This window comes from Anopheles aquasalis, chromosome 2, assembly GCF_943734665.1.
Source record: "Anopheles aquasalis chromosome 2, idAnoAquaMG_Q_19, whole genome shotgun sequence".
Classification (NCBI taxonomy): domain Eukaryota; kingdom Metazoa; phylum Arthropoda; class Insecta; order Diptera; family Culicidae; genus Anopheles; species Anopheles aquasalis.
The window spans coordinates 28670718-28690129 of record NC_064877.1 but is presented as its reverse complement, the minus strand read 5'-3'; positions in this window follow the sequence as shown (position 1 = coordinate 28690129).

The window sequence follows — 19412 nt, the reverse complement described above, 5'->3', positions numbered from 1 at the left end:
GCACCGACGGTGTCCCGATGCTGGCGGAATAAGGAAAAGACACATTCACATTCGCCCTCCCGAAAATCCCTGGCGTTCCTTGGCGTTCGGTTGTCCCTTCTGGTCTTTATCGTAACACGCGCACCCTTCAATGCAATGCGCATCAAGATAGCCGGACTGCCGGGCTGGCTGGCGGGCTGGCCAGCTCGATCGATTCTTAACTCGACACCTTCACGCAGGGGGTGAGGAAGTGTGGCGTGGGAGGGGACACACCACAGTTGTCAACATTATGTGCCGGGCGCGCGCATAAGTTTGTCGCGGCGTGGCGTGGCGTGGCGTGGCGCGCTCGCGCTTCGCGTCTTCGCGCTGGTCGGTTGTCATCGGGTTGTCGCATAAAACCCGGAACGGCCAGAGATAAGATTGCAAATGGGGTCCGTCTCTCTCACTCTCCCTCTCTCACCATTTTGCTTACCTTCTCTTTCCCTTGTCGTGTGCGGTGCTATCGCGGTGCATGTTCAAACAATGCCATTAATTCTGAGACCTCTGGCGAGCGCAAGGAACGCGTGTCCTCGAGGCTTCGCCGACAGTCGGCCGGCTGGACCGGGCCCGGGGGTTCCACTTGCCCGAACACTGGTCCGGTCCAGGTTCGATTGTCGGTTTCCAGACGATCATCCGGCCAGGGCCTGCGTTGTGATTGCCAACACAACGCCACGTCCGTTGTACCGAGTGACAGTAATTGCGTGAGCGCCCCCTCAAATGAAGTCATTCCGCGGAATCGCACGCAGCACGTGGCGCAGCACTTGATGAGGCACTTTTCGGCGATCGGCTCGGTACCTTGGAAGATCGTGGCGGTGTCGGCCCACACGAGATGACACAGTGGATCGGACGTCGGTGCGCTAGCAGCGATCGACGAGATCGAGGTTGCTTATCTTAATGTTGCATTGCCGATGCCGACGATCCTCATCATGCAGCATTCACATGGAAATGTCTCTATCGTTGGGTGTGTGATGGGTTGCGTGATTGCCAAAAAGCAGGATCGCATTCAATTCGAGCATTCGCTTATGCAAATGTCGAAATCTGCCAGACTGCCCTTTCTTTTTCAGGATCACTCGCTTTAGCGCATGAGTCACGGCCTAGAGGATTATCTAGCAAGAAACTCATTCGCTCACGTGAATCAAATCATCTGATGCTGGCCAAGAGCATGATACTGGCCCAACATAAACACGCCTTCGTGGAAATAGACACTTTACTCACCACGATTAGGCCCTTTAGCATATGAGCAAGCGCACATGAGTTGTTTATAGCCTTCACCGTCGTTGATTCTCTTTGGGCAACTTTTGGGTGACTCAAGTAGTTCGTTGTCGTCGTCGTCGCCATCAAATGACCTTAACCTATCTTGGCGCCAACTTGAAGCCACAGGTTTTTCGCACAGATTTCAGACAGAACTGACACCTTTGTCCCCCTCGTCCTGTCCTGTTCACCTTCACAAATCGCGCCAACATCATCGCCTGGCGCCTTGCCTGGTCGAAGCATCGTGGTATTCATACCGTTTCCGGACCGCTCGTTGAACGGGAGCCACCGAAATGGGAAGCTCTCCACAATTAACGACTCGTGAACGGGGAGGGAGAGTTTTATTGTGCGCGCGCGTGCGATCGCATGGCTACCGATAAGCTTTAATCGTCGCAAAGTATCCCAAGCAGGTTGATCCCGGTGGAGTGAATCAACAGAAGCCATAAGCACTCGAAGGACTGCAACTTGGCTGTCACATGGTACATGGCGGTGTTAACGTGCGCGTGTAATTAGCATGGATCGGCGAGCGGTAAGCGAGCTACAGTCTCTTCAGCTCGAAGGCCTGTGGGGCCTGTTTTTTTGTTTTTACACTCAACAGTAATCGACAGCAGCAACAGCAACAACAGCTAATAGCGGGACATTTAAAGATCTCCGCAAAGTAGAGAGACACAGCAGAGAGAGAGAGAGAGAGAGAGAGGGTGAGGGGACCGAATTCACCCTTCAAACGCCATTTAAATGCTTGTTAAACGCACCCCTAACGGGGAGTGCTGGTGCTTGGGTGTCGCGCCAACCCCTCGAGTGGTCTAAGCAGTAATTCGGGCTTGACTTGAGCGCTTCTTGAGCGCTTTCGGACCCGTTCCATCTCTGAGGGTGCACGTACTTCAGCGCCATTCGTTGTCGGCTTCGATCCACTCTACCCAGACATCGCAGCGAGATCTGGCGCGGAACAAGTTGGAAAACGGACGGGAAAGGGACGTGATTGTGATTGCGCAAAATGGCGCCGACGACGACGCTGACGATGTTTGTACCTGTTTGGTGTCTCTCACTTTCGATGCCCTTTGATTGTGTTCCGTTTGGGGTTTGCTCGCGATCAATCATCAAGAAATACGATGTCAAAATAAAGCATCCAGGGCGCTTCGAGGTTCGTGTCCCCCCGGTTTGCGCTTACTTAACGACTGAACATATGATGAGCAATAAACAAATATACGTTGTTACGTTGTTTGTTTAGTCGTGCTTGATGAGGTGATCAGCGTCATAACCAACTATTAGCTTGCACAGGGATCCTGGCCTTTCTCGAGTGGATCCCACGATCCTTGGAGTGCTTGCGCACGCGTGATGCCTGCCAATTGACCGATTAAGTGATTTGAGCGACTCTGATTAAGACGTTAAGAGACGAGAGGTACGGAACCCTATCATCAGGATGTAAACTCTAAACGGCCAAACTCTCCATCTTCCTCTTCCTATAGCTCTCTGTCTCTCCTTCACTAAAATGGTCCATTTAATTTAATAATAATTCCCCCAAAATCGCCGTGCTTGAGCCAGCGATAAAGACATAATCCTTACGAGCCTGGAATTGTCGCCCAATTAGTGTCCCCTAAGTGCCTGCGCAATCCACAAAGCATTCCAAGCGTAGAGTGGCGCCACAACAATTGCCGGTCCCTGGGCACAAAAATGATCCACGATCCTTGGACGCGGTGCAGTGATTACCGGTTCCCTGGCCTTAAAGTGGCCGCCTGGCGGCATTGTGGACATTGTGGACGATCAGTCACATTGTTGTAAGTGTTCTTTAAGCGGAAAATTATAATGAATTTCTCCCCGCGTTCACCCGGTCGGTGGTGATGACGGTGGTTGTGCCTGATGCCGGTGGCGCATAATATGCGATCATTTGCCTCCCCCCCCGGGGGCCTGGGAGGAAGTGGAGAAAGAAAAGGGGAGGATAATGCGCCTGATCGCTGACCGTTCATTATGCAACATGTGGCATGTAATTTAGGTCTCTCGCCAGTGACCGGCTTCAAACCGGCAGAATCAACCAGTTTGTTTGATAACACTCCCGGCAGGATGGATGGTGATCCCCGGGCGAGGAGAAGGGGCGCATTGGTCCGACTTATCATTACCGGGTACAAGGGGTTGGCCAGGAAAGGTGGAAAGGTGCCGATCGATCGGTAACGGCGACGCGTAATGATTGTCATTATGCTCACGAGATCTGCACGGCGCAAGTGACTTGATTACACGCGAGCGTCGCTCGGTAGCAGGTTGCCTTCGCCTTCGGTCGGTCAGCCAGCCACCGTCGTGCTCGTGATCGCCGTCCGTTGATGATGATCACTAGGAAGGGCAGGCTGATTTGTCAGGTGTCAGACAAACACTGCGGCCAAGCGGTGTGCCAAGTGTTTACGTATTACTACCCGGTACCAGTGGTTGGCCGGGCTGATTGATTTCATGAATGAGAGCGGCAGTGTACTCGTGAGCGATCAACCTCCGCACCGTAGACGCAGCGCCAAGCGACATTTTGAAGCGACTCCACAGGACCAAAGCACAATATGGTATGATCCAAGGCGCCCTCATTCGCTCCCGTGACCATCGGCTAGCGGATGAAATGTGGCGTCCAGCTCACAGCGATGCTCTCGGTGCTGTCGCTGTCCTGTTTCCAGACAGCCGACATGGCCACCGTAATTTTCAATCGCAATCCCCTAGCTGCTTACTCTTCCTGCGTTCGCTGCTGTCGCTCTGTTGCATCCGTAGCTCCGACCAAGAGGTCTCTGCATCACCAAACGGCTGGTCGAAAGCATAGTGTACCGAGCAGCAGCACCGCAGACCATAAGGTCTCTTTCGCCAGCCACTTTCGAAAAGCTCGAGCTCGCATTCATGTTCATTCACTTCACCTCGCTCCATCGGTGACCCTCTTCTCTTGCCCTGCCTTCCCCAGCTGCTGCTGCTGCTGCTGCTGGAGCAGCAAAATCAACGCGCGACACCTACGCGAACTTGAATCCAGTACCCTGCCTTCTTCTTCTGGCTTACCTTCTGAGGTCCTCCACTTCCTCTCGCTCGGTTGTCTCGGTCCTTGAGCCAGTCAGCCAGACATACACACAGACGAGCTGGTTGGGGCAACAAAATTCATGAATGAAATCGCGACTCACTCTCGACCGTGCCGTGCTCTCCTCCTCCGTCCCTGTCTTGTCCATGCAGCACACTCAACGTTGACAAATGGCATCGCAAGGCTCGGCGGTGGATGGCGCGGCGAATACGATGGAGTTGCGTTGTGCCGTTGGTGTTGGTGATGATGCTGCTGCTTTCAGGCTGATTTCAGCTTCGCCTCGTAAGGTGTACGAGGGTGAGCTGGCGAGGGATGGGGTGTGTTTGGGGGAGTGGCAGAAAGGGGGGGTTTTATCCGAAGCTGGTTTTTGTGAATGGCGCGACACATTGAAGGCAGGTATGCTCCATCAGGCTGAGCGATTTTGGAGGCAAAACCGTGGCTGCTTCTCTGGAGGGGGATTACCCGTTGCAAGTAGAGTGAGTTATGTTGTAGCATATGTTTGTTGTCTATGAAAGGTGATGTTATGAATGAAAATTACTAAAATTGAGCATAGTTTCAATGTGTTTTAATGTTTGTAAAGTTGCCTAGTACTAGAACTAATTTTTAGAATGTGTATCACATTCTATTTGGAAAAGTAGAAGGCCTTGAAGGAGCAACAACATTTGTAGTAGCGGTGTGATAAACGTTGTGTCAGATTCTGCGTCAAAGTTTGTAGACGATGGGACTTTATGAACTTTTCTACTTTATGCTTTATGTCGATAGTTCTAACTATGACAAAGTTTTCTGGAGAACAAACAATCTGCTTCATTCTCTGCAGAACTCCTGTTTTGGTATGTTATTGGATGTGACTGTTTTATTAAAACAATCCATTGATTTGTTATTAAAACAATCACAATAACCAAAGGATAACAACAATAAATATTGAAATACAATACGAGAGAATACTACCCAGCACAGCCATTTGAAATACTGTCTGATAATGACGATCGTACTTAGTTAACCGCTGTCAAATGGGGCTAAAGTGTGTTCCAGTTTAAACAGAGTTCCCATTCCGCTGTTCCGTGTTCCGAGGTGGCGACATTTTACGACACACCAATAGCGATATCGTTGCGCGAACATATACATACGGGACGTACGGGATTGGTTAAAGTACAAGATGATGTAGCGGGATGTTTAACGTAAACCATAAACCTGGTTACGATCTCCGGAGACCGGGGCGAATCACCTGGACCTTGGTGATCAAAAACACTTGTTCACCGTGTCCCCAAGGGCTCCCCCATCCCCTCATATAATTGATAGCCTATCGAATATCACGTTTTATCGCACATTAAGTGAACGTCAAATCGGAACCTTACAGCCAATCGAATGTCCTCACAAACTCACGCACTTGTGACAATGCGCGCGCGCGCGCGCGACAATTGCAGTGTCCGTCCCCTCATTGGACACGCACTTTAACCATTGTACCTCGACGGTTGGCCATCTCGCAACAAATTTTATGGAACGCAAAACCGACTCGTCGTGTGCCGCCCCGGCTAATAAAACCAATTTCGACCGAAAAAGGCCACGCCATGTTTATGTGCCCGGCGCTGTGCTGTCCGTGATCTGCATTGCGTGTGAATTTGCGCGAAATGATCGCACGTAGTGGCCATAAACGATCGGTTGTTGGAGGTTTTTAGTGTCCTGTTTAGTGGCCCGGCCAGATGGTTAACAGACATATTACGACTTTATACGACGCTCGATGAGATGTGCTAGGCGAGGGATGTGTGGCTTCCAACGAGGTGATCACTAGAGATGCTCAAGCACGGTCGTATGTGCGCATCAAGCGACAAGGATAAATTGGGCAACGCCCCTAGCGATCCAGGTGACACACCCGGTTAGAGGCACACGGATGCACCGATGATTAATGACAAACGATGCTCTTTACGCTGGCCTGAATTTGCATCTAAGACCGAGATTTCAAACAGTTTTCCAATCCACGCAGTGTCCCTAAAGGCACCTTCGCCGCTAGCAATGATTCGTTACAACAGCAACTGCAGCAGCAGCGATTTAAGATGCGTACGAAGGTAGTAAACTATCGAGAGATTAGTACCAAGGGACAAGGCAAGAAGCGTTCCTTCTCTCTGCTCTGCTGATAAATGAAGTCCGTGGTATCGTCGTAGTGCGAGAGTCCTTCCGAGTTGGCCGCGAATATATTTCCCCGTGTGCCACAATTTATGATCCGTCGCCACAGCAATCGAATCGGAATCGGATCCGATCGCCAGAGTGCAATCGATGCGCGCTGTCCCGGGGAAGGTCGCCACGATTCGTTAATTCAATTCAACTTTATGACGGTCATAATGCAGCCGTACGCGACTCTCCGACTCTGGGCTTTTAATTTAAGTACATTGTCTTGGGGCCACGATACCTTGGTCGCAGTTGTGTGCAAGCTGCACAGACCAAAGCAACAAAAGACGTTCCGTTCCGTTAGATTTCCTTCCGAGACCCGAACAAGCACCGGTGCTCCATGAAAAACGGGGACATCGGGGCGGACCCCGAGGACCCAGTAATTGGATAATGCTCACCGGCTCGTTTATTAGGCTCGATAATTGTGCTTTTTCATTCGGCACAAGTCGCCCAAGGGCAGGATCCATGGGACGTTTGCTGCTGTCGCTGTTGCCGCTGCTTCTGTCTGGACGTCCTGGACGCTCTGGAAAACGCCACCGAAGAACCACCGGAGACAGTCACAGATGAAGACAAAGGCGCGCAATGGAACTGTGGCGTTAATCTCGAGGGCGACGTTCTCGAGGTGTTGTCGCCCGGGACGTTTTTGATTCCCGGACACACCATCCCATCGCTGCCGCTGGCAACTGGACTCTCCGGAGTTCGCTCGTCTGATGATGCACCAGCGGCCACTGCGCCAGGGCGTTCTAGCGAGTCTGGGTTGCGCCGGAACCACAATCCACGCTGGCCGTGTGGTTGCGGAGCGCAAAAGCTGTAAACATGATTGCGAATTATAACGAGTATCTCACATCTTCATCATCATCATCATCGTGGTCGTCGTCGTCGCCACCATAATCATCATCCACCAGCATCGGAGGAACTGTCCACGGAGCAAGCATTCAGCATTCGGTGACGCTTTAGCGGGATTTAGCGAGCCCCTAGTGCGGTGCCGTGCTGTTCGAGGTTAGGCCTATAAACATGCCTGTCGCCAACGGGGCCATGGTGTGCCCTCACACGACAAACCGCGAGCCGCGCGATCTCTCTCTCTCGCTCGATGTCTGCGCTCGAGGCACGGCACCCGCTATTTTCGCTATTTATCTCTGTTCTACGCTTTAATGTGATTTACTTGGTAGAACGAGTTTTAATTAAGCGATGCCAGGGTGTGTGTTCGGAGATGTAGATGCAGAAACGAAGAGAGAGAGGAAAGGAGAGGAGGACGGGAAGGAGTGAATGATGATTGAGGCTTGGGCGTAGTGTCCCAGTGCCTGATCGTAAGCTTCCGTTGCGAATCGTGTCTCGATGTGCTCTCGCCGATGGCTTTATTTATCATTATCCGCGTCCATTTTCTCGATATCGTGGTCCCGGTTGCTTTGGGGACAGAAAGGAACCTCAGAAAGGCAGCCAGACCAGGTGGATTTGAGTGGCGAGCTGGGGCACTAATGCTTCCGATAATTAAAATCATTCTGTGACTCACGATGTCTGTGTCACTCATCGCAGCACATCTGTGATCGCAGGAAGATGCTAGACCCCTTAAATGGATATCTTTCGGGCCTATAGCCTTAGGAAGAACTCAACCAGAACGGCGTAAACAGTAGAAAAAACACAAGAATTGAGTTCGGCGCCAGCTTCACGTTCTGACGAGTGAATCACACCGCTTTTAATAACATCTTGCATAAGATCGGAAGTATGCCGTCATCGGGAGGCCTCCGATTAATACTTCCGAGAAGTGCCTCTGGCTTGAGACGCCACCGACCGGAAGTCGTGCTTTAACGTGCTCTTGCTGCTTAATTCAAAACCGACCACCACTCGTAGGTGGATAAAGTGACAGCTCTTGATAGGAGTCGCGGCGCGCGCGCTCGCTCTCTGGGTGGTTTGACTCATCAACGCGAAGATCACACGCGTCCGCGTGCGCCCCGGACACGTAATCGCAGCTATTCGTTTCATTCGCGGTGGAACAGCATCGTCGTTTTTTTTTGATTGGCAAGCGCGGGAGATCGAGTGACCTGCCACCTGGGCCACACACCACCACTCGGACGCACACACAACTTCCGGTCCGGTCCGGTCCAGTCCGGGGAACATTAGATCCGTTGTGCTTAGCTCCCAGCACCAGAGGACTCCAGTGGGACTCCAGTCCTCGGTACGGCACCGCGCTAAAGGCTGGCTAATTTATGAACACCTCGGACCATAATCGTCAATCAATGCGCGGCTCAGACCGCGGTCTAGTGTGAGGGATTGAGTCCGTGGCCTTAATGCTTGGTGTGCATTGCTAGCTCGTTAGACGGTTAGTGGGGTGAGTGGTGGGGTGCGCCACGGACTCCTCCAATCAGGGAATCGTCTGTTGGGACTCTCGTGGACCATCCCGAGCTGTTCCCGCCGCCGATTTCCGATTATGATGATGATGTCGCCAGAGGGGGTTTCCCGTCGAGACCTCAAAACTTGAGTGCCCATCTTCAGAGTGGCATGCTCGGCACTAGCTGGCTAGCTGGCCGGTTGGGTGGTAAGCATTAAGTACCGGGCGCGCAAGGGGACGCCACGCGATCTTCGGGGTGGGCCTCGTGGACACCGATCCGATCCAGCATCCCATGGCGCGAAGAAGGAGAAGGTTTGCTTTTGCGCCGAGTTCGAGTTCCCGGAGTCGCACACGCAGATGATTGACGGCACGCGCACGAACGCCCACATGGTCATGGTCGCAGCATGCAGCAGCCAAACAACGCGGCCAGTATCCTATCCCGTTGCGATCCGGAACATAACTCTTTTTCTCTCTCGCGCTCGCGCGCTCTGTTGGATTTTTTGGACGGTGCTGTCTTTTCGATGCAGTTGACCTCAGGTTGACCACTCCTGTGCCTCCTCGGGAACTGCGGTGATGACGATGCGCACGCGTATCGAATCCAATTTGGGCGCGAACTGGCTTTTAATTGGATCCCATAAGTTAAGGTGCCGTCGAAGGCCTTTCAACGCGCATCGCGCCAGCGCCATTCATCGTCAGCCATCGGTGCGCAGTACTGGTGGTGCTGGTGGTAGTAGTAGGCTTCGACCGAACCGCCTACCAGGATCACCGTGACGAATCGTTGACGAATTGTCCTGCGGCAATACGGTAGCCACTGCAGCACAATGGCGATGCAGATGCTAATTTCCATTTTTCGGTGGTGCTGGTCCATAAAAGGTGTATTTCACACCCGCCCCCATACCTCAAAACGTACCGCCACCGGGAGGGAGAGAGCAGTAGCAGCTGCGAGAGGAGGCGCCTCGCAAATTCGCTTTCTTCTCGCGTTCACCACCGGTCTGGGCAGATTTATCGTCAGACCTGGCCGGACACCAGTGCCGGAGGCTACTCATGTTGGGGGAAAATTAATTATAATAATATCTTTTTATTACCACTATTTTTTTTTTTTTGGAGGAAGGTGGCCAGTCGATTTCAGCTCAAAGTCTCTGCTTGCCAGCCTGTTTAACGGCTCGTCAACTGCTGGTGGTGGTCAGCAGTGGCACACTCGAGGTGCTGTGGAAAAGTGAAAGAAATCACTGCACGCCACAATGCAATGCATCGCCAGATGCACACACATATCGCGGTTTATTGGCGCGCTATAAATAGGGGATCTCGTGATCTGCTGGCCGCGCGTGGTGTGCATGCGTGGGCTTTTTTTCCGCGAGCGAATTGAAGGAGCACCTGGAGCTGATCCCACCATCGTCATCGTCAGAAACGTGACATTGTGTTCTTCTTTTCTGTTCGGATTGTCTTGATTTTCTAAATGAATGGAGCGTAAGCTGGCGTTGCACTCGCCGTGCTGCTGCTCGCCGTGCTGCTGAGCTCGGATGCAGTGTCGTCGTCGTGCTGCAACAGGAAACGAGTTGTTGCGGCTGCTCCTGCTCGTGGTTGTGGTGATGCTGCTGCCACTATAGTCGGTCATTCTCAGAGTGCTCGACCGGAAGATGGGGCCCTAGCCATGGCAGACAAAATAATAATTTTGTGACACACCTTTTCTCGCGTTTCTCAACACCCAGACCCCAGGAAACGAAGCGAGCGAACGAACGAACACACGAGTCGCTCTTCGCGGGGGGTCCTTGTTGCTTGTTTGTCTGTTTGTTTGTGGCAGCGCAGCTCCCCGTGTGATCACCTGTGGTTTGCAGTCATTCGATTATTGTTTTATCCGGGGATATTTTTTCGATGTTTGTATTTCTTTTTTTTGGCTCCAAAACATGCGCTCTAACAGGACTCTCCTAGACTGGTCCTAGTGTAGGATCGTTCCCGATGTTCCGGACGAGTGTCATTTGCTATAATTTATCACACGGAACCGCGTGAGTTTAACGGCGATATAGTTTGGTAGAAGGACTCTGCTTCGCGCAACGTCGCGAGATTCAATCGATCCGTTCCAGGTGCAAGCATTATGAGCCGTGTAACCTTGAGCGCCTTCCCATTTTGCCAATCATTGCCAGTTAATGTCCAGCATTTTCTAAGAATCACACAGACTACCACCCGGTGCACGATTTGTGTCCACTTGTTTGGACACGCTCTGGCACTGCAATGGCCGGTTTGGTGAATGAATTGCCGTCGCCGTGGAAGCTGACTTGCGGAAAACGAAGCCAAACTCGAATGGCGTGGCATCGAATTCGAATTTGGACTCCTTCGGCCACGAATCCACTATGTGCGCCGCGTGGTCAATTACTGTCAAACAAAGTCAAACGTTCCGTTCGTTCGTGGTGAAGCGAAGCGAGTGAATAGGCATCCACAGTACGGTCCAGGTTTGCGTGATTTCCCGTCCTAATGGATCGGTCAACTGGTTTGACACCGACCGTAGGCTTAGAATTTGATCGACAAAGCAGCTGCTGCAGCAGCAGCAGCAGCAGCAGCATGACATGCGCAGTGCGACTGTCGAACGGCAAGTGATGAGTGGCGGCCATGGCGGATCGCACACGAACCGTTCGGACTCGGAGAAGACGCCAAGAACGGGGCTCAGGGGCGCGGGATTAGGTAGCGTGATTAATGAAGTGGTATTATGATGCTGTTGGGAGCGGCCGCATGGACTGACGAACGGTGGTTGTAGCGTGCAGCACGTGCAACACCACAGACGATAACCGAACAGACGTGCTTCGGGCGTGCTGATTGTTCCTCCCCTCGGTGACGGGGTTCGTCGCTTATGATTGAAGTCTTTTGTAGCGCGCGACACTCTCCACAGCAACCGTCGTCATCGTTCCGAACTGGGGGTATAGTCGAAGACGTTTCGGTGTAAGCTTTTAGGGCGCGTTAGCTATCTCGACACCTTCCAGTTGTTCCCTCCCCTTGCCCCCCTTTCAGCCCCTTTCCCCTTGGGGGGGGTTGTTTCATTGCGCGGCACCGTATAGTACGGACGGATGGACGGGCGCAGTGTCGTGCGCTAATAACATAAATAAGCGACCGGAAATGACACGTACACCCGGGCTCGTTTGTCTTCACTCTGGCTGCTCGAGAGAGAGAGAGTGAGAGAGGGTGGAGCCGGGGAGCCCTTTTTTGTTTTGGAGTCAAGCTGTTGCACGATGATTGTGCACAGATCGCACTGGGACTGAGGTGGTGCCAGTACTGTACCGTCGTTAGGCAGCACTTCATTCATCTCTTGTCCCCGTGTGCACCTCTTCCATCTCTCCTCCTCTCTACGTCTGTTGTGCTTCATTTCATCAGCAAGATTTATTGTAATTATATGCAAGAAGGAGGACAATTAACTTTTTTTCTCTCTCTCTCTCTTTTGATCTCCACCCTTCGAGTTCTCGCCCGATCATGCGCCCGTTCATGATCATTCCATTCGTTGATCGTTCGTTCCCTTTTGGCGAAGATCGGTCGGATCGGATCTTTGGACCACCACCCGCCGAGAACGACATGCACTCGCCCCGTTGTGCCAGATGTGCCATGATCATGGGCCCATTGGGTTGTGCACTGTAACTCCCTCCCGATGCACCACAAGTCACCTAACTTTTCTCTCCTTTGCGCTCTCGCTGCCTCTCTCTATACTGGCAAAGTAAATGCACGCGAAGCGAAATCAAACGCAAACGACAGTTAAAAAGACAGACAGACAGAGCGCTTGTGGACGCAGGAAAAGGGGTGGTCTCGGGGGCTGATGGACGGGCGAATCAGAAATGATCGATCTCCATCCTAAGTCAGACCGCGATCCACCCCACCTACCTACTGGTGTGTGAGCTGCATTTGCATAAATCATGGCAACATCCGCTTTGGCTCGCTCAAAACCGAAATGACATTTCATTGCTTCGTTTGACGTTCGCGTTGCCTGCTTTAATTCTCGATGTATTTTTTTTTATTGAACTGCTTCAACAGTAGAGAAGGTTTCAACCTCGTGCTGCAATTCTATTCTTTCCAACTTATTTCGCTGCAATCAATGTTTATGATGGCCCATATCTCAGTGCTCATCGATATGTTTAAACGATTTTTAAAACAATTGGTCTCAGCTATCATAGCATTGGTTGAGCATCGCTTTCCCAGGGTTTTTGTAAGTTCGTCCACCCTCTTGAAGAAGCACCACCCCTCGAATGATCATATTTTCTCACGCACATTTACATGCACTGCGCAATCTTAACCTCTTTTTCTCGAACTCAACTACCCGATCGGCAGCCCCCGAAGGATGGACAATTTTCAAAAGCAACGGAAAGCACTGCACTTGTCTCCTCGGCCAAGCGACAGTTCCCATGACGAACTCGCTCCCGGTCCGTCGTTCCATCCGTTTAGACTTCGTTAGACCTTCCCGTAAGTAGCTCCTCGTTCTCTTGCCGTGCGCTGTGTGACCATCGCTCCCTTCCCATCGAAAAACCCGAAACGAATGCGCGTAACCAATGCAGTGCCGTGCTGTGCTGTGGGGCATCAAGGTGAAGAAGCCACTCGATTAACCAAGCGGCACGGTGTGGCCGGTGCTGCATCCAAAAACTGTTCTCTCTCTGTCCACGACGAAGACGGACAGGAAGTTGCTGCTGAATTCGGTGGAAAACAACGCGCGAGCTCAAGAGGAAAACAAACAAAAGCATTTTCGAGCATCACGCACTCGCTGGCGACCACTACACACCCGCAGTCGCGGTCATCGAGGATCGAAATACCGTGCGCCAGATCATCGGCCAGATCGGTTGCTCTCTGGAGTGCGTAGCGTCACACACAGGCACGCAGGACAGGGGACAATGGAACAGTTCGCTTGTAAACTGTTACTGTTGTTAATTTAGGCACCAGAGGACTGTTTGGACTGTTTACATCATCACCTAATGGCTGCTAATAGGTCATTTCCTATTGTGTTTGCCGCTCTCTGACCTACCGAGGAGGGTCGATGGGCCACAATGGGTTTCGAGTGTTATTTGAGGGGTCCCGCGAATTGTAAACTTTTCTCAACAAACAATCATTTAATATTTCAATTAATTTATGATTTTACTGCACTAACTGGGTCACTTTTGTGCACATAAATAACAGACCTTTAAGTACGTTCAACAAAATGCGCTTTCCTTATTCCCTTTTTCTCTTTTCCTCTGCTTTAAAAATAAATTTCCTTGAAACTATTGACCCGATTGTTCGACCAGATGACCGTACCACCGCGTCGCGAGTGTACGGAGAGAGGCCACAGGACAGGTTAATTTACATTCCCTCGCCAGCAAGCGAACGGCTGTCCCAAGGAGAAGCGGCGTCCAGAAGCATGGACAATCTTGAGACGACGCGGCGATGGCGACGGCCAGCGGTTTCCAATCATCGGACCCAACCGTTTTGCTGACAGCGACCGAAGAAGCGACAACCCCCGGCCCCTCCCGGGGGGTTACTCGTTTAACTTTAAATTATGCGCACACGAGTAATTTCGAAATTTATTGGTATAATTTAAAATTTCAATTGTTCTATGGATGGCCATTCATCATTGTCAATTGCATCATTAGAAAAGGCACGGGACGAGCCTCGAATGGAGGGAGCGGGGACAGGTCTTGACGCCATGCCATTATGCTGCTGCCGGTGCGGCTGTTGATGGCGGGTGATTTGGCTTTGACCTCTGACTCCACCTCACGAGATGCGCACGTTGCTTTTGCGTTCGAAGCTCTACGCTGGAGTATGAGTAGCCAGACGGACACACTCCGCAGAGTGTACTCCGTGGAGTGAGTTTGAAGCATCCGTTAGCATTGGGATTGCTGCTGCTGCTGCTGCTCTTAAACTGTCCACCCTTTGCTCTGGGCGGGGTGGTGGCGTGTGAACCACTGGCGTTTGTGTGTCGGAGTTTGTGTGCACGGACGTGATGATCGTTACGGTTACGCTCGATTGCGCTACCGAAGATACCGAGAACGCCACAAATCACAGCAATCGAGGTGCGTCCGGTGCGTCCGGTGCCTTCGTTGCTGATGAGCGTAGTGCGATGTCAAGTGGAAATCGTTGAAGACACAATTGATTATGGTAATATTATGTGGGAAAACATCGGCGAACCAGTTGATGGTGGGTGTCGCATCGAGGGCGCTTCATTGAAACGGAGTTGGAGTGCTTAGTGTACGTTTGAACGATGATCTGCTGCTCATCGCTTTGCGAGGATTTTTTGGGAGATTTTTTTCAGTGACTTTGGTGACCGCCACAACAGAAACAAGGGGACCGAATCTCTTATCCTTGGCAACCCCGTTGACCTGAATTCCGTCAGAGCAAAGAGAAGAATTGCAACGGAAACTGCTCTATTCGCCAACAGGATCATCGTTCCGGAGTGCTCGCTAGTGGTCACTACTGCTGCTACTATTACCGTGGATGAGATGGACTACGGTGGCAAATTAGCTGTTGTCGAACATGCTTGTCTACAACATGGTTGTGCCACCAGTCCCGAGCTTGGCACAGGTGTGTGTAGGGGTCTCTGCTGCTGTTACCTCTGGAAAAGGGAAGTGTTTCCTCCCTTTCTCTCTGTTCTCGCTTTGCTTCCTCTGCACTGCACGTTGTGCACTCTGAGTGGCCTCGGCATCGCGGCATGTTGTTGCCGAGTGGCGCCCTCTGATGCGCCTGTGCGCCCCTGACACCACAAACACCTACAGGGACAGGTGTTTTCGCGAAACGAGAAAAATTGTTCTGCTGTGGCCGTGCTGTGGAGCGGAGCGGAGCGAAGAGGGACCATCGGTTGTCACACATAAAACACTCATCCGAGGTAGGGAGGTGCGTAAGGCAGGCGACGACTCTCGTTGCGTCGTTGCCCTCCAAAGTCCGTCCCCGGGAACGATGTTGAATGCAAATGGGATTTCAGTCAGCCAACCAGCCAGCCAGGAAACTGTCGTTCTCAAGTCAATCTTCTTTGGACCAGCGTCGAGGGATTCACGTTGGTGGCGCTCGCTGAGTGGAGCTGTTGAAAGCTCAGATCGACGATCGCTGGCTGGGTGTATTAATTGGGCATTGCATTGTTTAATGTCCTTGGTCCCACACCTCTCACCGCTGGTGGAGGTTAGTTAATCATTTAAGCAATTGAAGCATATTTTACAACTTTTATGATGCATATTACATGTTTTATGTTGATTGAAATTAGGGGCAATCAAAATGCTCATCAAAATCGCATTTACATCTGAACTGTTGAGCAACATGCTTACCGGTGCTATTAGTCAACGGATAGTTGTGTCAGTTCACTAAATACATTTACAGTATTAATTGATAAAAAATCGAAACGAGACTGCATCGAATAAATGAGTCCTGTATTTAACGAGCGATCAGTGCTATGTTTTGTAACATGATGTTTGTGACGATTTTTTATTTGCTAAAAACTTTTCTGTAAAATGATTGAATGAAATGTAACCAAGTTGACTTATAAAAGATTCTATGATACAAAACTAATCAACTGTCGTTTTAGAGACTTTATTGATGTCTAACATCATCATTCGTCAACAAAAGAACTTACATAATCAAAATGGGAGTAATTCAAAAATCATTCTATAGATATTGCGCTGCTTTCTTACATTTTAAGAGTTGCGAGTAGAGAGTTTAATATACGCGCTTAGATTCAAGCAAGCAGAGGCAGTTTCTTGAGTTCCAGAGCAAGTCAGTTTCTTTGCAAAATATTGCTCTTTAGATGTAATAAGTATATCTTGCTGATTCCTTCACCCTTCAAAATATTCCCCAGGACATCCTTTGCTCATTTTTATTCCGTTCGCATCTTCATAAATCAATCGGAAACAGTCTCTACATAATCAATCAATCAATTCTCCATATCTCCCTATAAATCAATCAATTTATGTTGTCACAGTTGCGGTCTGTATCTTCTTTATCCATCATTTGTACTATCTTTGTTCCAGTTTCTTTTCTACTCAAGTGGTGTTCTCGCTATTCAATTTGCCTTTTCTTTTTCAGTAACTATTAATGATGATAGCAGCTTCAGCTTGCATCTGATTCCTAAATATCGTTCCAATTATAAACAATCCAGCGAAATCATCCCAAACCATCGATACAGTCGTTCAAAATGGTTCCTAGCAGCAACTTCAATCCCAATTCTTTCATCCCCTCTATGGTGCGTACGCATGTTGTTTCCTGCTTTCAAGCACATCGCATTGCCTGGTCTCTCCACCACCGATAGCTCTCCGTCTTCGATAAGCGTACGGCACGAAAGGGACCTCCACAGCATACGCATCGGTTCCGTTACGTACCTGGGGTAATCTCAGCCACAACAAGTCTCTGGCGGTCTCGTGCACTCGGGATGCTCGGGAAAAAACCAATCTTGTACCATCGGTCCACGGGCCGATCCCCTTCCCTTCGGACGAACGACGTCTCACCCGTGGCTCCACGTTTATCGAGGTCGTGACCCGCGTCGAGATGAGTGCGCTACCGGACGAACATTATTTTACAAGAAAATATTGTCAAAGATGTCAGCAGCAGCGACGGTGGCGGTGGCCGCGATCGTCCGGCCAGGCCCGGTGTGCTTTCTTATTTATTTATTTATTTGCATAATTGTGTACGTTATCGGGCTGCCATTTCAGTCAGATTCCCTCGCCGGTTCGGTCAAGTTGTTCCATCCAGGCGGTGGAACCGAAGCGGCAGCGGCACGAGTCGTGCTGGAAGTGTTGAGAGTTATTGAGCAGTTCGAACAGCAGTGCGGCGGCCGAACCACCGGACCTGGCCATATGGTCATGTTTTCTTGCTGACTTATCGCACCGAAACCGAACCGAACCGTTGGCCAACCGGATCAGGGGGGAAGTAACAGATGGAGGAGGAAGAGGAGGAGAACTTGGACGATGAAGTTATGCAGATTGTTTGGCTCGCTTGTCGTGTCGTTGTGCGGGCTTTGCGGCCGTGTCAAGCTATCGCGGTCGAAGAGCATACCGAGAACAAACAACCAGCGTGCCAGCCAGCCAGCCAGCGAGCGATGATGTGTCCCGGTGGCCCCAGGTTGGTGCTGCATCTCCGTTACTCCGTTCGCTTTCCGCTGATCACCTTCTGATCTGGTTCGGTCCAGGCGGTCCCGATGCGGATATTTATATGCTCGCGATCTTGCGATCCCGCAGTTCGGTGCCATGGTTGCCCTGGTGGCCTCCTGCTTGCTTCTGCTTGGCCAGCTTGTTGCAGAGGCATCAGCCCAGTCCAGCCCAGCTGGTGCTGTAAAAAATGATGTTTTATCACGATTTCAATTCCACGAAAGCTAATTGATAATTGCAACTTTGACAAATTGAACCGAGTGTGCGCACACGGGCCCCCTTAGTAGGCCGTTTAAGTAAGCGATGTTTTGATGGTTCGCGATGGGCGATGGGCGATGGGCGATGACGGTATCTGGTGGGTCAAGTATTTGACGAATAGCAGCCTGTAGGTTACGGATGTTTTGGTGTTTGAAGGTTTACCAGGTGTATCGGTATGAAAAGAGCGCTTCTTTGTGGTAGTAATACATTTATTTTTACCGAACGGTAATGGTTTTTTTATTCAAAGTACTAACTTTGCTACAACTGCTCCATCTTTCAAGATAGTTTTGCACACAATGTCATTAATGTTCGTTTAATGAAGCAAAAGAATAAGCTACCTAATGTTTGATTTGCGATGTCAAATTTATTTCGTGTTCATTCAAAGCGTCTCTCAACAATGCTAACAAATGGTAACAGGAAGATACCAAGTTTGTTGAATACAGCGGTTGATGTTTTAGCTCTATGCCAAGTGCTCTTATTGTGTCCTCCGCTGGTTTGTCTTGTACGTTGTTGCATTGTCCATTCACAAAATTGGATTTTCAATTTCTCGATCAACTAATGATTCAAAGTGATCTTTCTTCGCCAGTAAGGATCAGTATGCACGGATTCATTATAGTATAGGAGCAACTGATAATCTAAACTTTGCCACATCGATCGGGGTTTGCAGAAACAGTAAATGATTTGCTCGGACTGTGCCATATTTTTTTGTCTGGAGGATTTTAAAAAACAGTTTTCATAACGCTTGTCTTTAATCACCATCACCGCTTGTGTAATGCTTGTCTTAAATCACCACCACCTTAAATTCACTTTGTTTCAATGTTTCATGCGATCCTTAAATTTTGAACATATGATATTACATATTAAATCGCTCAATGATTCAACAAATTGTCTAACAGATATCACAGCAAATAAACAAACACTGAATTGAGTCTCGTTTACCATAAACGTTATTTACCGATCCTTTCAGTGAGTTCAGTGATGTAAAAGGATGTTCTGACACTATTTGCCCCGAGAAGCATATTTTTTCTATCCTGATCAGAGTGACAACGCTTCATCTATCCTGTGCGCCGTATGATGTGCTCACTACAGCAAATCGAATTCTGTTGGTTTTCCTTTAATTAGACTCGCCCCTTATCATTAGACCAGTCCTCTTGCTAATGTTTGATGAAAAGCGATCTGTCTAAGGATGATCACCAAGCAAATGAAGTCCATCAAGTCATCAGACTCATCTAAATGCACCTTGCACACACAGGCACACAGGCGGACTGAGCCTCGGGGCACAAAACTATATCAGCATCGC